This window comes from Gallus gallus, chromosome 3, assembly GCF_016699485.2.
Source record: "Gallus gallus isolate bGalGal1 chromosome 3, bGalGal1.mat.broiler.GRCg7b, whole genome shotgun sequence".
Classification (NCBI taxonomy): domain Eukaryota; kingdom Metazoa; phylum Chordata; class Aves; order Galliformes; family Phasianidae; genus Gallus; species Gallus gallus.
In genome coordinates, this window is record NC_052534.1 from 61,886,808 (window position 1) to 61,909,540 (window position 22,733).

Here is a 22,733-nt window from a genome sequence, read left to right on the forward strand (position 1 = left end):
CCTTGCTATTGAAGTATGTAGGCATTCAAGTCACACAGGTGATCAGTAAGCACTCTGATTAATGCAGTGAGGATTAATTTTATGAGCAGCCTTGATACTACCAGCCAGCTCCACATGCTGGTTGATCCTCCTGCCCAAGGGAGCAGGAATACCTCTGAGATTCTCTGGGTCTCCACCCCTGAGTTTGCTATGCTGATGTATGTCCTCAAGAGATAGTCTCCTGGTCATGCTTAGAAGAGTTCTAACTTTTTTGAACAACGGTAAACTTTTGCACCATGTTGACTTTTAGGAAACTTGAACTCATTCATGCTTCTAGAAATTCAGTCCAAAGCTGAAAACCTATCATGGGAGTCAAGTTACAGAAACATGAAATCATAGGATGGTTTTAGTTGGAAGGGACCTTAAAGACCATCTAATTCTATCATCTCTTCCCTTAGTGCCGTATCAAACCTGGCCCTGAACATTTCTGGGGTTGAGGAATCAATAACTTCTCCTGGCAGCTTGTTCCACAGCTTCATCATCCCCATAGCAAGAATTTCTTCCTTATGTCTAATCTAAATCTACAGTTTTTTAGTTTAAAACTATTACTTCTTGTTCAAAACAATTACTATAGTTACTGGTCTTTTTAAAAAGTCTCTTCACATCTTTCTTATGGGCCCCTTTTAAGTAATGGAAGTCTGCTGTATGTTCTCACTTCTCCAGGCCGAAGAACCCCAGCTCTCTCAGCCTGTCTTCATAGGAGAGCTGCTCCAAGACTTTTCATGGTCCATGATCATCTCAGTGACAATTCTCTGGACCCATTCCGATAGGTCCATGTCTTTCATACTGGGGCCCCATGAGCTGAATACAGTACTGCAGGTTGGATCTCATGAGACCAGAGTAAAGGGAAACAATCACCTCCCTTAACCTGTTGGTCATGCTTCTTTTGATGCAGTCCTGGATACAATTAGTTTTCTGAGCTGCAAGAACACGTTGCAGTCTCACATTCAGCTTTTCATCCACCAAAATCACTAACTCCTCATTTGCAGGACCATTCTCAATCCACTCATTGCCCTGCCTATACTTATGTTTAGAATTGACCTAATAAAGGTGCAAGGCCTTGCGCTTGGCCTTGTTAAAGTTCAAGAGGTTCACATGGTCTCACTTCTTGAGCCATGTCAAAGATCCTCTGAATGGCTTCCCTTCTCTCTAGCACATTAACTGCACCACTCAGCTTGGTGTCATCTGAAAACTTGCTGAAAGCACACTCGATCCCATTGTCCATGTCACTGACAAAGATGCTAAATAATACCAATCTCAGTACAAATCTCTGAAGAGCGCCACTTACCACTGTTGACCGCAGCTCTTTCATTGTGACCATCCAGCCAATTACCTGTTTCTAGCTAAATAAATACTGTGTTTGCAACTTCATCCTTCTGATTAACTAACTCAGGCATCAAGCCAGAACACAAAATATTTTCTTACAAGTCAGGTGCTTGTTTCTACTTGTCACAAAAGTTTAATGGAAACAGTGTGGTTGGTCTAGACTTTGCATCAGATGTGAAGCAGGGAGACATTATGAGATTTCACAGTTTAGATGTTAGTTCTTTATCAACACTCATTTCTGCAGTATTCCTGTAAAATATATTTCATCTCCCATATAAAGGAACATATTTCTGTTATATATGTGAAACTGAGATTCAGAATTTAAAACTGAATTCATGAAAACTGTCATTATCTCAGGATGTCCAGTTTGAAAAGACTTAGGACTGACTTAATGAAGTAATTACAATTTTAGACTACTTTGTATATGTAAGGGAAAGTTCTCACTGACAACAGAAGGCAGCTGGTGAGCATTACTGAAAGTCAAATAGCAGGTGGGGAAAGCTTGGTAACTAAACAAAAGAACTTAATATTATCAACCATCTGTGAAAACTGGGTATGACTTTCACAACCACATTAAAAAAAATGTGGAATGAACAGGAATACAACACTTGATAAGATATTTTTGAATAAAAACTGTAGACTTTCTCTTTGCACAGTTAAATTCTCATGTCTGCAGGTCATTCTTCTGCAAGTGGAAAAGTTGGGAGAAAACATAGTTTTAGAGCAAATAAATTGAGTCAAATTAAGAAGAGATTAAGAGAAAAGATCATGAGAGGCATTTAAAAAATACATCTGTACAGGGTAGCAGTGCACAGCATCACATGAAAGAAATGGAGCATTCAAATATTAGCATTTTGACCCTTCCTTTAAAATATCTGTCTGCATCCTAAATTCTCCTCCATCAGCAAGAAAAGACAGATACATTTTATTAATTTATATAGTTACATATATATATACAGGTACTTTTAATTTGTTTTACTTTTTGATTGCAATAATAATTTACTTTTCCAAAACCTATCTGCTGTGTTCTGAAATAATAGAGCAATATAAAAAATAAAAAATTAAATTAAATTAAAAAAAAAAAACAACCACATTTCCAACTCAGTATTCGCTGCTTTAATCATTGCCTCATCTTTAGCATCTGCAGCAAATTAAGTAGGAGCTATGGACATCAAGCTTTTTAACTACAAACCTTTGATTCACCTCCTAAAAAACATCTGTTCTATACTCTGCGAAACAAGGATTTATGTAGGTGATATAGTGCATGATTAAATAATCACAGACAGTATTGTGATGCAAATAACAGAAAGACACAAATGGGTGGGGGTAATTAATCGTAATCATGGAATCTCAGACTGATGTTATGACCTTGAGTGTTAACACAGGCAAGAGTGAGAAACATTTTTTCTCAAACAACAGTGTCACAGCACCATGACCATTTCAAAGACAGAGAAAGTATGATTAAGTAGAAAGGATTCGTGAATATTTTTCATCTATACTTTTACAAATCATCCTTGCAAAGTGATCCCTAAGAACAAACTAGTTCCCAATCATTTCATTATCTCCTTATCTCTATGTAGATATAAGAATGTATAATACACTGATTAAAGTCACAGTTCTGCAGTCTGCTTGAAAAATGTGTTTTCATAATAGTAACAATATATCTTGGGAGGTTGAACAGTGCTGTCCTCTCACTCACTCTACCTATTTCCTGTAAGTATGAAGATAAAAGCCAAAGGTGGGCTTCACAGTTCTCACTGACTCCATGTTGTCCTGCCTGGCTGGAGCAGTCTTCCCATGCTCAGAGCTAGACACTGTGCCCATGTTATGTGAAAATCTGTTTATAAAAATTTCCATTGTGTTATTTAAAATACAAGTACTTTGAGCTTGGTACTTCACCTAAGAAATGTAATATATTCCAAAAGACTAGCACTACTACACTACTTATATTTTTTCCAGCCTGACCTACTCATCTACTCATTAAAGCGGAGAGTGACAAAGGGCTCAGATTGCATGTGCATGCATGTGTTCAGACAGATAGACCAGAGATTTTAAGAAGCGTATTTAAAACAAGATTGGGTAACTCTGCAAAATGCAAATGCTGTTAATAACTCTGTACTAGAAAGTTTAAGAAACAGTAGTTGTGTATTTCTATTTCCTGCTATATCCTACACAGTTAAAAAAATAAATAAATAAATCTAACAAATGATGGCTGCAGCTTGTAGACACACTGTTCTGTTCCACTGAAAGCTGCTCTGTCAGGCATTTCCAAGCCCCTTCAGAAATTTTTCTTTCTCAAAATACCTTGCAAAATGCTTGTGGGAAGAAACATAAGGTATTCCCTGTGTCACTAATCTAATTTGTAACAGCATAGCAGTTTGTCAGGTGGAAAAAGAAATAAAAGCTTCAAACATATGAAAGCCCATTTAACAAAACTAAGGTTCTCATACGCACATATAAAATCATTTGGAATGACATAAACTGTGGCATCTGTCCACATCAGTTTGTATTATGATATTATTAACATTGATAGCTCAGCTTACCTGCTCCCAGACTGTTCTTCCAGTGAACAGAGAACTATCAGAATCACTAGAGAAGTCTGACAAATGTTTTATTTACATACTGATGTGTCAGCTTCTGCCTCTCTCACATCTCATAGTGCAAATAAAACATTTATCAAACTCACGCAGAGGTTTGAACGGCATTTGTTTGCAGCAAAAATTGTGTGTAGTGAGTAAGTAGTGCTTATTGTACCTATACCTGATGTGTATAGCACATCTTGCAGGACATAATTATCTTTACACATCCACAGGCCAGCTGTGATTGCCAATATTTAGCTATTTCATACAAGTTGCTATCCTTGGGCCAGACTATTTCTCACCACTCGAGTAAAGCCATGAAAAAACTTAATGGTATATTGCATCCTTTGTACTGCCAGATTCCTGTAATGACAGCTTTGTCTAAGCGAGAAAAGTTTAATGAACACTAATGGAAGGAAAAGTGTCCCTTCCTCCCAATACATGTCTTGAAACCTCTCAGAATTTTGCTATTTGCATATCCTATGCTGTTATAATTCCTGTTCTAGACCTGTAAAACCAAACAAATTTCTAAGACCTGTATCACAGCTGGGAGGAATATTGTAATCACAGTCAGAATAGACAGATTTTATTTGATAATTTCCTACTTCATGTAAACTATTCAACAAGAAAGACTCCCTAGAAAGTCAGTGCTCCCAGTATCCTGGTCTTCTTGACTATCTCATAGACTAGAAGTAAGGTAGCACTGCATAAGTAAGAATTTATGTGAGTAATCTATTATTTCTTTTTATGTCATTATCTCATCCTAGTGTAATTTGAACTTTTACCTATCTACATCAGTAAAGACACTTATAAATTTAGGGCTGCATTTAAAACTAAATGTACTTATTTTAAGCAAAGTAGAATGAATTCGTGTAAGAGAAGACTGAAAAGCAAATTGCTGCAGTGCTTATGGAAATTAAGTCCACAGCAAGAGCAAACTGTAACTCTAACCAGGTCAAAGGAACAACCCAGTTAAACCAAGACACAATTAAATGAGCTTGTCATACAGAATAAGTGACACAATCCCAAAAAAGAACATATACAGTGTGGACTGAGAACAAGTTAATTATATGGACACTTTAGAGAATCCAAAATACTACAAGAGGAGACAAGTATTCTCAGAAACAAGATTTAGTTTAAACTTCTATCTTTTGGGCTGTATTTAATATACCTCACTTAAGGGCAGAACAAATTTACAGTGCTGTAGTCTTACTGTATTCAATCTGAAATCATAAATTCTTTGAGAATCACAAGGACAAGTAACAGGACTGATAACCTGCTCACTGTGGCCCTCTTCTCCTGACAGAATAAGTGCTGGGCTGGATTAATTTTGCAGTACAGCAGGGATTCAATCCTGGTGGTCACATGTTAGAGGGAAGAAGGTCTTTTACCACAGGAGGAACACACAGAATCATAGCAGTCGGAAGATACCTCTGGAGATCATCTTGTTCTACTCCTCTGCTTGATACTGGAATGCTTGATACATGATCTCCCAACCAAAAAGGCAATTAACTTTGGCAATTGACAGCTGACAGCAATCTCAGGGGAAACAGCACAATAGAAACAAAAGGAAAAAAACTGGGGAAGAAATTGGGCACAAGAAATGATTCCAGTTGTCCAAAAGACTTGCCAGGGAAAATATATATATGTAAAATTGCTTGTCATGGAAATGTTGTATTAGGTCTCTTTATGGAAAAAAAAAGAGAAGTATGTTGTAGCAAAATTTAATTTATCATTTGTCTGCTTCAGATACCTACCCAGACATCAGTTGAGCTCTGTAGATCTGTCTACCATGGCTGTCCAAACAAGCAACAAAGTAGCAAAGATATGAAACTGAAATGAGATTATTCAGTGTAATAAAGAATGTAAGAACAAGTCCAAGATTTATTTATATAGCAATGACACAATGTTACTCTAAGAAATGGTACACAGTGGTACTCTTAAGGAAACAAACAAACAAACAAACTTCAAATATTTCAAGGAATCAAAACGATTTCTAATCAGTGCAAAAATGTCACTTTTCTCTGTTTCACTAAAGTATGCCGTACATTACAGCCCTTGGTTTTCCTGTGCTCAGCTCCTCATGCAATAATAGATACAGAGAAGGAAGACAGCTCATACATAGCATCAAGAGAATTGATATCATCAGAGCACAAATAGCAGCAACAGAAATCACTTAAAAGAAGTTTATTGTGCCATCAACAGAGGTGAGTTGTGTTTTTTTTTTTTTTTTTTTTTACAAGTTGTCAGTCTTGAAGACTTGCATTTTTATATGCTGTGAAAAACTACGACTCATGATTAGGAGAGAGTCCAGCAGAGGACACTGAAATGCTCAGAGGACACAGACGCAGTGTATGAGGGGAGCCTGACAGAGCTGGGTTTAATTACTCTGAAGAGCAGAAAACCAAATGAAACTCTAATTGCTGTTTTCCACAGTCTGAAGGGAAACTGTAGAGAAGGTGAAGTAAGACTCATCTCAGGTGTACAGCAAAAGGACATAAGTTACAGCAAGTTAAACCCAGTCTTGATATAAAGAAAACTTTCTTCTCAATAAGTATAGTTAAGCCCTGGAATAGGTTTCCATCAAAGAATTTCAAAATTCAGCTGGACAAAGCCATGAACAACTTGATGTAAACTTTGAAATTAGTTTTGCTTTGAGCAGGTTTGGCTAGATGACCTCCAAACATCCTTCGCAACATTTTTTTTTCTACAGTTCTATGGTTTTAAGTCAAAATTAACTGGCAGACTGAGTATTAAAAGTCAAACTTTGGAATGAAAGTACAAGCTAGTGAAATCAAGTTCTGGTATTACAAATTACTGGGAAGAGCTATGGAATAACAGTATTTTATTTTATGATGCACCTGAAAATCTCATTTCAGATTCATCTTGCTTGTAATAAAAACTGAACATACCAACATCTGACTTATGCAACTACAGTTTCATTAACAACTTTAGACAAATCTTAATAGGTAGTTTCATAAATTTTTGCACTGTTCTGTAGGTCTGAGTGTTGCTGTTGCCATAGAAACAGCATATAAAAATGAGTCATGAATGATTATTCTTTGTCTCTCTAGAGAGTACCTTGGATTTTTCAAACTTCTGAAGAACGATTCTTTTACAAGTATGCTATCTCATAAATCTCCCTAAGTACAATGAGAGATTGATTGTGAGACTCCTTTTTACTCATGATGATATGTTGCGTTCTGATTGGAGATGTGATTTCTATAGTTTGCTCTTAATTTCTGCATGTGAATTCATAGATGGAGTTCTTAAGCTTCAGTGCATGTAGATGCTGAGAGATGGGTATATATGTGTGTACATGTATATACATTTTAGTATGGTTAGACTGTTGTCACAGGATTTTCAACCATCACTCTGTATTGTTCTATGAAATGCATATACTCCTATTGATTATAATTCTGTGTTCCTATATACTTCACTATTAAACTTGACCCAGGTTCAGCAGCGTGTAATGGAAGACAGATTGATAATACTCCTACAAACTTCATTTTAGACTTTCGTAGCATCAACTCAGGACAGAGCACTATGCAGACTAGGGTTTTTACATCTATTGCAGGACTGAACTTTCTAGGCAGAGATAATTTCAGCATGAATATTGTCCTCTGAAATCCTGATATAAAGATTCACAGTCTGTATATCACTAGCCACCAGCAAACATCTGTGAATTATAATGGCCATGTAACAGAGTGAGCATGATTCCATCTTGCTACAAACACAGACGCTGGAGCTTTTTATTGTACACAATTATCTGCAACAGAATGGTGAATGGAGCATAGCTGGTGTCTGTTGCATACATACTCAACCTCAGCTCTTATGTAAACAAATGCTCAATGTATTTGGTACTCTCACTATAATACGTCTTTTCTGCAAAAGGGGAAGAAATGTAATAATAATAATAATAATAAAGTCTCCAGACTATAAAGAGATATCACCTATTAGGAGATATTAGTGAAGCAAAAGCTGCTACTTACGAAAACAAAGGACATGAGGCAACATAGGCCCTAGAGAAAAGCCTTGAAGAAATTTATGAGGATAGTTATCACCGCGATGTCATCAGTTCCTCCCATGCACCCTTTTTCTTTTTTCTCCTTTCTTGTAAGAGCTGGAAGTTGCAGAGGAGCTCTAACAACTCACCCAACTAACTGCAACATTCACAACTGAGTGAATCATGTGATTCACAGATTGCAGTATGAAGAGCCACTCTTGCAAACTGTATAGAGTAAACAAAACCCAACCCAAAAGAGCAAGGGGAATATTTAGTGTTTACTGTTTCATTCCATTTTAAAGCACTTCACTATTGATCTCTGGGCTTATCTTTACTCAAGACTAAATAAACTGTTTCATAATATCTTAGTGCTTTCTCTCACTACCTAGTCAAAATATGCTGAAAAAAAGAATCAATACCTAAGAAAGATTTACTCACTTGTAATGTAATTATGAAAAATTGTATGCTATTTTTTAATCAAAGGTAAATCACCCTATCTTTTAAATGCACCTACTAAACTTTCAGTTAATCATGTTTTATTTGTCTTTTTTTTCTTTTTCTTTTTAATAGTGTTTTTTTGTTTGTTTTTCTTTTTGAATTTATTTATTAAAATCAAATATTTTTTAACATTTCTTTAATACAAAATAAAAGTAACCAAAATGAAAACCCTCACATGAAGTAAAGCCTCCCAATACCTGGCCATGCTAAAATCTCTTGACTTCAGAACCTCTGAATTAGAATCTTCATGGAGACAATGGCTTATCAAAACCTTAATTATGTACATGCAGAAATGTCTTGCAATGTACGTAAAGGTACCTCCGTAGACTTTAAGTGACTAACTCTGCTAGGAAAGGAAATTTTGTTTGCTTGTGTCACTTTCATGAGATCATGCCTATTTCTCATAAGTAAAGGTAAGACATTGGTTAAAGTAGCTGAAGACCCTTGTTTCCAACATTGCAAAACATTCTCTTTCCAGAAGTACAGGCTGCCCAGAGAAGTTATGTATGTTCCATCCCTGGAGATGTTCAAGGCCAGGTTGGATGAGGCTCTGGGTAGCCTGAACTAGTGGGTGGCAATCATACCCATGGAAGGGGTGATGGAATTGAATGATCCTTAAGGTGCCTTCCAACTCATTCTATGTTCTACAACTAGCAAAGAAGAGGGAATCAAGCAGAATGTTCAAAGTTATTGCTCTGTTGCATCCCCCAGAGTGTATGCAGATTCAATTTGCATGGAAAAGCACAAGGGAATAACTTTGGGAAGTGGCATCCAAGTTTTTGTTGTTGTTGTTCTTTTTCAACAGAGCAGAGAAGAAACAAATACTTTTTTCATATTTTTAACAATACTTGAAAAATTCAATGCAACATGCCTTTTTTTCAAAGAAGATGCTTCATTATCTTGACAATAAGTGAAACATAAGTAAAGGCAAGAATAAAATAAAAGGTTGCTCTTCACTGATTCATTCCTTTGCCTCTATATGTGTCCCCAAGAGCATGATTCAAAAAATCAGCCTATCAAGAGAAAAGAATTTTTGACAAAAGTTAACACTGATTTAAGATATAATCATAGCAGCCACACTAAAACTAGGAAGAGATCATTTAAACTCCAAATCCCTTAAAGTGACCTAGGGTCTTAGCCTGTGAAGCTATCATGGATTAAAAATGCAAGACTGTCAGCATTCTTAATCATAGAATTGCTCAGGTTGGAAGGCACCTTGAAAGTCATCTATATCATCTAGTTCCTATCCCTTTTTACTGGACAGAGTTGCCCCCGACCATATCAGGCTGCCCAGGGCCCCATCCAACCTGGCCTCAGACATCTCCAGGGATGGGACATCCACAGCTTCTCTGGGCAGCCCGTTCCATCATTTCACCATCCTCTAAGTAAAGAATTTCTGCCTAACACCTAACCTAAATCTTCTGTCTTTTCATTTGAAGCCATTCCTCTTTGTCCTATCACTATTAGGCTGCGTAAATAATCTCTCTCCTGTTTACAAGCTCCCTTCAAGTACTGGAATGCCACAGTGAGGTCTCACTGGAACATTCTCCAAGCTAAATAAGCCCAATTAAGTCAACCTTTCTTCAGAAGAAAAGTGCTCCAACCCTCTGGTTATCTGATCTTCTTCTGGACCCAGTTTCAACAGCTCTACAACTTTCTTGTGCTGGGGCGTCAAAACCTGAATGCAGTTTTACAGATGGAGCCTCATGATGGCCCCTTTTGATGCAGCCCAGGATATTGTTGGTCTTCAGAGCTGCAAGCACACACTTCTGGCTCATGTTCAGCTTCTCATCCACCAGAACCCCCAAGTCCTTCTTGTCAGGGCTGCTGTCAATGAGTTCTTCTCCCAGTTTATTCTTGTGTCTGGGATGCAACACATTGCACTTGGCCTTGTTAAATCTCACTAGGTTCTTGTGGATCTACTTCTCAAACATGTCCAGGTCCCTTTGGGTGTCATTTCTTTCTTCTATTGTATCAACTGCACCACTCAGCTTGGTGTCATGAGCAAACTTTCTGAGAATGCACTCAGTTCCTCTCTCCAGGTCATTTACAAGACATTGAAAAGAATCAATACTGAAACAGACCCCTGAGAGACACCACTCATGACCAGCCTCTACCTGAACGTAGAGCCATTGGCCACAATTCTCTGCTTGTGACCATCCAACCAATTCCTTATCCATCAAATAGTACAGCCTTCAAATTTATATTTCTCCAATTTAGAGTTAAGAATGTGATGTGGGATCATACCAAAAGCCTTGCAAAATTCCATGTAGATAACATCAGTTGCTCTTTCTCTGCCTACTGGTGCCATCACTCCGACAGGAAAGGACAGTGGCAACTACAAAGACGGTGAAGCATAAAGAGGCAAATATTTTTATTTCTATTTTTTTTAATGACTAGCGCTTTTCTATGAGAAGTTGTAAAGATTACAACTAAGTAATGGTAGTCTTAGAGAATACTGGAAAGATGGGTAGCAAAAAGAGGCTCTGCTGTCAGGAGATATCCAATTGCATAATACAAAGCTTTTAGATTTTTCATGGTTTTGGCTGGGTTAGTTAATCTAGAGAAAAAATTTAATTGCTGTTTTTAACCTGAGACAGAGTGTTTGCTGATACACTGCACAAAATGAGTAACAAAACTTCTTTTTACACTGAAGTAGAACATCTCCAAGGAACAGGTAAGCACACTCATGACATTCTATCAGAACAGCCAGCAAAGAAACTTTTAGCAAACATACACTCATGTCATTGTTGTCACCATTAACAGGCGACCTATATAGCTGTTAAATCTGCTGAAGAATATGTCAGGTGAAAAGAATAACCCTGACATTGCAAAGACTAAGAATAAAAAAAAAAAAATAACAACAATGGTGTGAGAATATATAAATAAATAAACATCTAAATCCACCTACCACTAAACACTTTGCTTAGTGTTGAAAATACTGAGAGACTGATATGACAACATAATTTTCAAGTAGCAGACAGCTATCATGTACAGTGACACTCCATAACTTCAACACATTATGAAGTTCTTCCTAAAATGTATTTCAGCCTCCCCTCAAACCCTACGCAGAATCAGTGGTGACATGGAACTTAGCCAGAAGACCAGTTACACTTCCTCATTTTTGGTTCAATGAGAACTATGAGAATTGACGTAGGAGCCTAAACACTGCCCTTTCCTCCCTTAAGAAGAGTTTACTTTTATAATCCTGACCTGTGCTCTGGTCTAGAAAAACCAGGAAGCATTTCTCTTCAAATTGAAAAAATAAAAAAATGAAATAAAAAAATGTGTAGAATAGGATAATCTATTATGCTTCCATAATGTCTCCCATATTTCTAGATGTAAGTTATTACTTTAACAGAGAAATCAGAAGAAATGCTATCGTAGTTCTAAACTAATGACAGTTATTAAAGGAGTTTGAGCAGACACATCTTCACATTTTGAACAATGCTGAATGCTGAGACAATTTTTATATTCACAGTATAGTCATGGTTAATGCAGCTGAGACAAACATACCTGACTTTCTTCTCCTCTGACGTGAACGAGTTTTGCAAAGTCAGGATCTTGTGTTTAATACAAGAATCACCAGCTCCTGTGTGATCTAGAAAGTGTGTCCTTTGGGTCTCACTTAAGCAGAAAACAATTCTAAGCTAAGTAAATACTGTTGGTGGGATAGAATGTTTATTCAGAAAAACAGCAGCTATATAGAAATGAAAACATGCCAGAAAAATCTACCCAAATTAATTATATTTGAGTGGTGTGTCAAAACAAATAACTCCTTTTTTTGTGCTTCGATAATGTGGATAATATGAAATGTTTTGTTTAGACACACTGGACAAGCTATAACTTCTATAATATTAATGTGAATTTATTACTAATTACACGCAACTCGTATTAATTAGAAATATGCATATATTACATTAATAATCTACAAATCTACTTGATAGGAAAGATTTTCACACTTCGAACACCATGTTGTAGTGCTTAAATTCTTTCCAAACTTTACTTGTATGCAGAACTTCGGTGCCTGACTTCAAATAGGCAAAAGTGAGATTTGAAAGATTAGTTTCACAAAGTATGTCGCCTGTTTTCTGTCTATTTTTCCATTGGATAGTATTCATAAGTAAGCCACTTAATTTAACTAGCTACGACTGATAGAGTGTTTTGAGATCCTTAGATGCAAAATGCCATAAAAAGGTGAAGCTGATCACATGTCCTTGTATTGCAAGAAATAACTAACTTAAAGTGACATATAGAAGAGTTGCACCCCACCAAAACTTCTATGTAGACATTATCTGCAGCAATAAAATCCTGTTTTTTTTTTTCCATAAATAAGCTGTGCTCAACACCTAGATCACTTTTACAGATGACAGCTGTCTGAAGAGGTAACTTTACTTCAAACAGCCTCCTGCAGTGCTTTAGCAACATTAGTTTGGGGTGAAGAAAAAAAAGAAATCCTCCCTTAAGCAGTCAATGTGCTTTGTTTTATTGAATTTATATATACACAGGCACATTCTGTGCAGTTTAGGAATAAGAAAAAATTTTACAATCTGCCCGAGAATACTTAGAAATTTCTACTCACTTCATAGCCATTGCTGTAAGCATAAACATAGGAAGCATATAAAGCATAAGGAAGAAGAGATAAATGAAATGGGTATGGACATAAAAGAATCCTATTTGAAATAATAAAATTAGATTATTGATAGTCCTCAAACCTCAATTTAATTTATATTCAATAAGACATTTATCTATAGTAGTCAATGGCAAATTAAGGAATACATACCGAACCCATGATAATAGTTCTTCCATTGCTGTGTGTTGGGAATCAATTAGTATTTAATATAAAGTAATTGTTCTAGTGGACACTGGGCTTTTATTGGGCTGTAGATTAATAATATTTAAAAATCAGTTACAACAATTAATCTTTCCCCCAGCATTTTACAGATTCTGGACAACTCTAATTTTGACTAATTCCTTTAGGAATCTACCCAGCAACAAGAATTTCTTTATTACTTCTTGCTTCCACTGTTTGGTGATCAATGAATTGTAGATAATGACTTCATTTAGGGGTGCTACTTTGAAAATACATTAGAATTTTTACATCCCTTGCAATTTCTCTTTCAAAGAATGCATCAATTTTGCTTATTCAGCTTTCCCTTTCAGCTTACCTCTTTCTCTCATGCCTTTTCCAATGTCAGTCCTACACTGCCTCTGCACACACATGTCCTCCAGATATAATTAGAACTTTGTATTTCTGCTATTTACCTTTTTTTCGCCCACTTACACTTAATCTAACAATTGTTAATGTTAAGCTGTAATTTTCTTCCTATAGATAAGATACACGAGGGAATAATCTGCGCACGAAGAACCTGAAGTTCTGAGTTGGTTCATCACTACTACAACCACTATGCAAACAGCACAGATTTGAGGAAAATTAAAATAGGCAAACAAAAGACACTTATAAACTATTTCATGTTCCTCTATGTATCTCATGTTAATGACAAATCCTCCATTTCTGAAATAGGTGTAGCGGGTAACCAGGTCTCATTATAAAGAACATTCAATGGTAGGCAGCCTTTTGGTGCATCACACACTGACTGTAATAGTTGTATCTTTAAGTTTTCACAACTCTAGCACAAAAGCCATGCTTAAAACAAGATGGTCAAATTATTAGGCTCAACTAAATGGCTAATCCATTCAAAAGTTAATATTTTGAATAGTCCCATCAAAGTTTTATCAAAATAAAACCTAACAAAATTAAGTCCCACAGATATCAAATGTTTGGAAACAGGAATAAAGTAATGATTTAAAATACTGCTTCAAAATGTTCTTCTTTTCCTAGATAGGGAAAAAAAAATGTTGATTGTGGCCATGCTTGAAAACAAGGGTGCCAGACATCCACTATGCTCTGGAAGTGTACTTCCTTCTTGTTTCATTGGAGCATTCAGTTCAATGTCTCAGGCCTTCTGAAGCTAAGCTTTGTTTTTCACCTCATCCAGCTGATAGCTCCATGCCATTAGTGAAACTAATACAGTAACTTTTTCTCTCTGAAGGCACTGCTATTTCCACTCCACCAATGGAATCAGTAGAACTAATGATTAACTTCTGAATTAGGCAATCTTCAAAAATTTTCCAAAGAATAGGCTTTAAGCTTTCTGCTTTATAGACTAGTACAACTGCCTCACATCAACTCTTCGGGCACTGCATCACAAACAGATCTGAGGAAGTCACAACCAGTGTGGGAATTCTAGCAAATCTGATCTACTACTACCATTTCCAATATTAAAATATTTTTAAATATTCTCTAAGAGATATAATAGGAAAACATAAAACACGTGTAAGTGATTCCAGGAAAGAAAAAAACAAAAAACAAACAAACAAAAAAAACAACACTTATAAAGAAAAAAGCTTCATTCTTATTCTGTGTGTCTGGGAGCACGGGGATTATCAAGGTAGAATTTTAAAATAGGAAGGACAAAGGAAAAATAAGCAAGTACTATGGAAAGATAGAAGCATAACATGACACATGCATTAGCACTTATCTAAGAGAGTTCCAGGAAATCTTCTTCATAGTTCATTATTTAGGCTAGTTGGTAGGTTTCATGCTGCTCAGCATGGTTTAAAAATAAAGTTTGGATGTGGATAAAGGTATAATTAATACATTTCCTCTGGCTACCCAGGCAAACAGGATGCTTCACATAACGCGATTACAGAATTTTCATGGATCTGATTGTTTCAGAATACAATAACGCATAATGTTAACCTATTTTCCAACAAAATCTGGCTGCAGTAAGTTCTGCTAAATTAGCTAAATGCATTACAAGAATAAAGGAGTTAACAGATCTGCTTTAGCATGGCACTGCCCTGCAATGCTGCATATATGCCACACAAGTGGAAAAATGTGCTGTATAATTTTCTCATTAAAAAGTCAAGATCCTTAAGAGATTCTACTAGAATGTGAAGGAATCCTTACTTTTAAGAAATGTTAAAAAAAAAAAAAAAAGAGAGAGAGAGTGGGGAACTTTGTTTAAAGAACAAAATTGTTTTTCCTGACATGAAGTGAGATCAAGACCAAGCTTTATCATCTTACCAAAGCTTTATCGTCTTACTCTACATATATGCAAATTTTAAGATGTCTATCACAAAATTAAGTTGTCACTGACATCAGAGGCCTTCTTCACTGGCAACAATATGAGAGTGTCTCTGTTAGATGATTTCAGTTTTCTGCTCCAGAAAACATCTAGGATCTTTATGTCTTTGAGAAGTCTCTTCATTTGTCCTAGTTCAAAATGAAAAAAGGATTCAATGTTTATTGAGTAGGACATGAAAGATTGGATAGGCAGAAAACTCTGCCCAAACTTCACTATCTCAGCACTCCAGAATATAGAAGAACAGTCCATCTTCTGCTGCATTCAGATGAACAGTTCAGACCATGCAACACAGTGGCCAGAGAAAAACAGGATCAATTCTGAGAATCCCCCCAAATGCACGTAATGTGGAACTTGAGCTTGTATAGCCCATTAGACAGAGCTGGATATCATGATACAGTGCCCAAAAGATGTGGCACTACAGTCTCTGAACCAGACCCTTAGTTGCTGACCCAGCCTTGCCAAGTAGCAGCAAAAACATGTATTATCACCTCCTGGTCTAGCCTGATGGAACAATGGCATACTGATGGAAATGAAGCTGCCTAGCATACAGGTAGCATACAGGTCAAAAGGAGAAAGACAGTATATTATAGGCAGATAGATCTTTGTGTGGGAGAATCATCTGTTACTGAAGCAAGAAGAATTTTTCTGCATGGCACATTTTGGTAACAGATTCTCAAATCCAGGTAGTAGCATATGTAACAAGACCTGTTGATGAATGGGATTATTCAATGAATCTGTCAGTCCTGAGTGCTTAAACGACATGAGAAGAAAATAGATTCTAAACGTCATCAAATTTATCATTACATTTTCTAGAAAAAAAAGAATTGTATAAGAGGATATCTAGCAATGCAGGGAAAGTTTATTATTAAATTCAGAAACATGCTGGAAACCAACAGAAACTTCTCCACATTTCCTTAAGATTTTTCTGAATAACTCCTCTCATGTTTCTAAATATCAAAGACATCAGACTGTAGCTGAAGGAAATCTCTAAACCCAGAATAAAGTATTTCTTCACAAGTCTCAGGTATCTATCCAGTCTATTGATGAAAATGGTCACTAAGCCTATATTTGACTGCCTGTAAAAAGGGCTGGACATTAGTATGAGCACTAATTGTATTTGTGAATATTGTCCCTAGAAATGTTAAAGGATAACCAAACTAAATGCATCAGAGACAGCATAAGCTGATCAAAGCATGTGTTGTTTAATTACTAATGATTTCGTTAAAAGAAACTACCACACAAACTTACAGCTATTTAATTTTATGTGGCAGTTGAGACTTTGATGTGACAGATGAAATTAACTTGTAACTTCAAAGGTACATAAAAAGAACACTTAAGATTGCTAACCTAATGCTTTTTTTTTTTTTTTTTTTTTTAACCTTCAGACAAGTACCAGAGCTGGCAGTGGTTTCATGTTTTCCACAGTGTGAAGATGCAGCCATTCACTTCTAAATTTACAATGGCACCAACCTACAATGTTAAAATAGAAAGATCAACTTCATTTCAGTTTATGAAAGTTTCAACTAGATTTTGGTTTCATCCTATTCTTATCATGGGTTGACCATAGAGCTCTGTTCAGGATCTGGAAAAAAAAAACACACTTAACAGTTTTCAAACTTGAGTTTATGATCAGGGTCATCTCTGCATGCAATTGAGGGAGAATCCAGCCTGCAGATACCTTCTGTATTAGCATCTGTTCTGTTTGGATGCCTCTACTTTAGCTCTTGGAATGGTGGTCCTCAAATATGCTTGTTCATCCATCCTCACTGTCTCCTTTTTCCACTTACCCTTTCTGTTTCTTTCAGCAATTTTCTTTCTTTCAGGTAAGCTAATTTAGTTAATTTTGTTTTCCTCTCCAAAGAGTTAAGCTGTACTAGAGTTGGCCTGAGTCCACCTACGTCAACATCCTAATATCAGCATGGCTAGAAGCTTCCAGAAGAACTTTGAGATGCTTCTATTTGAAGTATATGAGGGTTGCTCCAAAAGTAATGCCTCATATTTTATTACATTGATCTACAACATAAGAGGTGAATGTTGATGTTATGGCAGTAGAAATTGAACCCTCCCATCAGTATTCCATTACATTTTGTTGCCAAGGGACAGATGTCAGTAGAGGGGTAGTTTGACAAAATGATATCAGACATGGAAGTGTGGATAAAGCAAAGGTCTGTGATTGAATTTCCTCAGCTGGAAAAAGAATTGTACCCACTGATATTCATCAGTGCTTGCTGAATATTTGTGGAGATCAAACAGCAGATGTGAGCACAGTGAAGAAGTGGGTGGGGCATTTCAACAGTGCCAACAGTGACAGTGGGTCACTTCTGATGGTGCAGATTTTCACAAGTGTGGCTCTTCTTCACTGTTGGTGAAAAAGTATAGTTAACGGTGGCGGCTGCATTCTAAAATAGTGTCTTGTAGCTGAGAATTTGCTCCATCAAATAATACTATGGTTTATGTAATTGCCATGGAAATCAACAGGTGGTATTTATTTCAGAGCAACCTACATAACTATTCAGGACAGTCTGCAATGTTAAGTTTTTTCCTAACATCTGAGAAGTTTTTAAAAAAAGAAGTATAAATCACACAAAATTTTGAAGAAGAACTGCAATGACTGCTAAGGGTCTCGACCCTTTGTTATGCATTGAAGAGAAAGATTTAATTAATTTAAATTTCAGTTGGTTCTTACACCTATGTCACATAAATAAAATATTTATTTTTACTCCCTGCTTTCAATTGTTTTCCCTGGTCTTTGGCTCAGCAGTAAACAACTTTTTCTAGAAGAATATAACACACCCTCATTAAAAAAACAAAAAAACAAACAAACAAAAAAAAAACCTGTTACTCATTCAAAGGGATTCAATATGACGAATCAAATATCAGTCCTCATCTGAAATGAACTTATAGCTTCGAAATTGCTAATGCGTATGTCTTCTTGTTATGCCTTGCTCTAGAGGAAAACAAATAAATACATAAATAAGTAATAAATTTTAAAAATAGCAGTATTAAATTACTACCGTTTAATCAAGTTTATCCAAGATCAGTTAAGTGCTGTTAAAAGAAAACATTATTCTCCCTGGAATAAGATGCTAAATGTATATACATATATTTTTTTATTTGAAGGTATCAGGTCTCTTATTTTACATGTTGTCCAGTGTGTGTATATAAGTGCATGCCTAAGAACATCACTAGAAAAAGCTTACATCTGTGACCTGTAGATGCATTAATGCTATCAAGAAGGTTAAAAAAAATTGAAGTGACACTGACTAGTTTTCCCCTCTCAGTTATTCTAATTGGCTTAGGCAATTGCATCCAGCATCACTGCAGAGAGCATTTTCTCATTACTGAGCAGAGCCACTCCAACAATGCTTTCACTCCTATTATTGCTTTCCTCCTTTGATAGATTCTAGGTCAGAAGTAGACATTTTTGTGCACACAGCACAATACTGCAAACTTTTCTTACAAAGCCCAAAACCCCAGCTGACCACACAGAGGTAGCTGCAATCCCAAGGAGATGAAAGTCAACATGAAGTACAATTCTTCAGCTGGCAAGATAAAAAGTAGAGTGGAGCATGACCTGTTCTGTGGTTGTGTTTGCTTTGTTCTCTCACTCTGAATTATCCCAGGTTTCATTTGTTTTCTGTTTCTTTAAATGAACCTTTCTTCTGGATGCTGCCATGAAAACATCCGGAACTACCTTCATCTTTACGAATGTTTGTGTTCTGTGGGGATAGAAGAAGGGAAGAAAATTTCCCCTTAAAAATCACACACCACATACAACACACGTGCAACCTGCTCAGTCAGAAACACTTTAAAAAAGGACTCTGCACCTGAATGGTAGATCTTCAAGGTAAATTAACCATCCGAACCCTAATCATGGCCTACCCTGCTGGCTGCACGGGTATGTTATATCAACAGAGTCACATTCAGGTATAGGCAACAGGTTGCTCTGATTATGGAAGCAGAAAGGCCAGGTCAGCAGCCAAGATCTTGTGAAGATAGCCTGTTCCAGCACAGCCCGTGCGTAACCTGTTGTAATAGGCATGATCGGGATCTCGGGATGTAACGTGTCAGGCTCCTCCCCATGTGTTAGGTACGTGCCACGTGTACCATCCAGTGGGCGTACACGAAGGGTTAAAAGATATATAAGTGCTTGTTAGAACTTAATAAACGCCATTTTACCGCTCATCATATTGGTGTCACCTCGGTATTTGGCCAAGCCGCAGGCTCCCCTAAGCAACGAACATCACGGTTGCCTGCGAAAGGCAACAATAACCCTAACCCCAGAGCTGGCAACTGGGGCTGCCCCTAGGGAGCAGAGAAGCTTATCCACAGGTCAGGAGAAAGGAGTAACATCCAAACAGCTTTGCAGCAAGAGCGAGATTGACTGTCCATGGCTAGCTAACTACATAGTAATCAGGAGATGGCAGGTTTATCTTTGCACACAACTCTGAGAGGCTTAGCTTAGCTATGTGTGCAGCAAATGATGTGCCCTGCTGAACACAGACTTGAAACACTTTCCATTTCCAGTGCTCATTTTAGAGGAAGTTATTTATGGTAAGACACTGGAAAGCCCTTTTTTCTTCACTTATAAGAATTTTATGCTTTTACGAAAAAGTACTATAAACCTAAGACATAGCCTGATACTCATACTGATCATATTGCCTCTTACTGATACAGTGTGATTTATCTAGCCACCTCACCTATTATTTCTTACCTAGCTATTTCCTTTATAGCAGTTAATCTAACACTACCTTGCTTCAAAAGAGACAAGAGAGAGAACCAGTCTCACTGCTGTTATTTCACATTTTGAATCAATCATCCCAGATCCAGCACCCATGCATCTGATCATGAGTGCACTGCAAGTGTGGACTTCGCCCACTGCCACCAATCAGTACATGTTCCCTCAAAATAAAACAAATGGAAAAGAGCAGCCCAATAGCCCAGTGCATTCCCAGATACAGATGAAGCAGAGGAAATGATTACAGAGTGGCTAAGGTGGTACTACATTGGGTTAGGAAAGAAGAAACTGCTTAAGATCACACAGAAATGCTCTTTAACAGGTTAAAGGAAAATAGGCTTCAAACTATGCACTGCTCTCATTTAGAAAATGATTTTTTTCACATCTTTGTGTTCAGCATAGGATAGCTGAGATGCCAGAGCTCAGTATCTGTTCAGCAAGGTAGCCTAGTCTATGCAGAGCACAGCAGTAACACATGGCTTGAGCTGCCAGGAACAAACAGCTTTCTTAGAACAGCTGACTCCCCAACTCTCTTATGCTCCTTTATTCCTTGCAGGAAGCATAAATGCTCCAGTCTCAGGCCTTTGAGCATTTGTTAGCTGCTCCTTTAAATTTCAGTTTGACTCTGATGAAACATGAATTCAATCAGTCATGATTTGCCATGCATTATATTTTGCCTAGGAAATGAAGGGAAAGGGCTGGGAACTGTGTTTTTTTATAGAGTCTAATATATAGCAATACAAGTCTACAGAAGAATACAGAGCTTACCAACTGCAGTGATCATACTGTGCAGATCATACAGTAATCATAGTGCAAGGATTGCCACTTTGACATTTGAAAAATTCCAAGGATTAAATTCTGTATGGATTAAAATAAAGACACAATCTTGCTGTATCCAGATAGCAGGTTTGTTGCATGTATTTGAGATCATATGTCATTTATTAATGGGTGTTAACTTTTGCCAGGGAGTGACATAGCCTTGAGAACCACATCTTTAAGTGCCTTAGATTCCCAAGCACATAAAACTGGGGATAAGGTTATTGTAGAAACAAATGTTTATTAAATAAAAGTTGCTGTAGATGAATACTTTAAAAAAAAAAAAAAAAGTGAATTTCAAGCACTTGAATGCATCTGTGCTCCTGCTGGGAATCAATGACAGAGCTGCAAATAGATTCTAGGCATCTTGCCTCTCCATTACCAGCTCTAAAGCTGGGCTCATTCATTCTTAACCAAACATGCTGCTTGAAAGGCTTGTGCTTCAGTGAGTCCAACATTCTCTTCCCAAACTACGTCAGACTGTGGAATTGCAGTTATTTTATTATAAGAGAACTAAGAGAACGTGCTCCCTGCGGGTGAAAAGGCCAGCAGCTGATTCCATTAGTTATGCAGCTGGCTTTATAGGATCTACTGATGTGAGCTGCAGACTGGTTTTTACTCATTTGCAGAGCATTTCTTTATCCTTAAGCTGACCACCAAACTGCAAGATTTGAGATGTTTGCTGGAAAGAGTCAGATCTGTTACCTCTGAGGCATATACTTGCTGTAAAAACTAAAATTACAGTCTGCTTGTTTAAACGTCTGGTCTCAGCCCAGGAGGGATGTATCCCTGCTGGCCATGAAAAGGTAAATCTTAAATAAGTATGAGTTAATTGCCTGTAGTAATATGGAATCTTTGTAATCATTTACATTCAAGCGTATGAGTGGGTATTCATTAAGCTGTATTTTCAGGCATTTAGAAAGATTATTTAACATATATGTTACCAAACTGAATAACTGCAAATTGGAGAATGTGTCCTGGGCACTGGCACTGTCATTTTATACCATTCAGTGTCACTAAAGCAAGTGGCTAGATAATATATTCACAGACCAAAGCAATAGGAGGAGGAGCTGCAGTTTGAGCATCTTTGCATATCTCTGTCCAAGCAGATACTGAGTGCATACTCTGTACCTAACCATGCCTAATATTTTACTACCTTTGTCTTTTCCAGCACACAAGACATACAGGAATTTAGAATCTGAACTGTCCACTCACCCCACCTTCTGGAAATTTTAGTATATAGTACATACCTTCAGGGAAAAAGGAAGAAAAACAAAAAAAAATGCTTTGGGACTCTTTTCAAATTTCTTTCTTTCTTGTAACCCTTTAGTTCCTGGACACCTTGTTCCATGCTATCACTTGCAGAAAGTTCTTGCAGAGAGTAAAAACCAGCAGTGCATTCAATTGGAAGACTGCAAGGAAAGCAATGATAAAGATCTTTTCAGTTTTTCAAGCACGGGGTACTAAAACAGGTCATTTCTGACAGTTTTATTTACCACTATATCACTGATCAACATAACACTAATTACCTGCCCTTCACAAGTTTCCAGTCCTAACAACAGTGGAGTCAAGCCACGTTC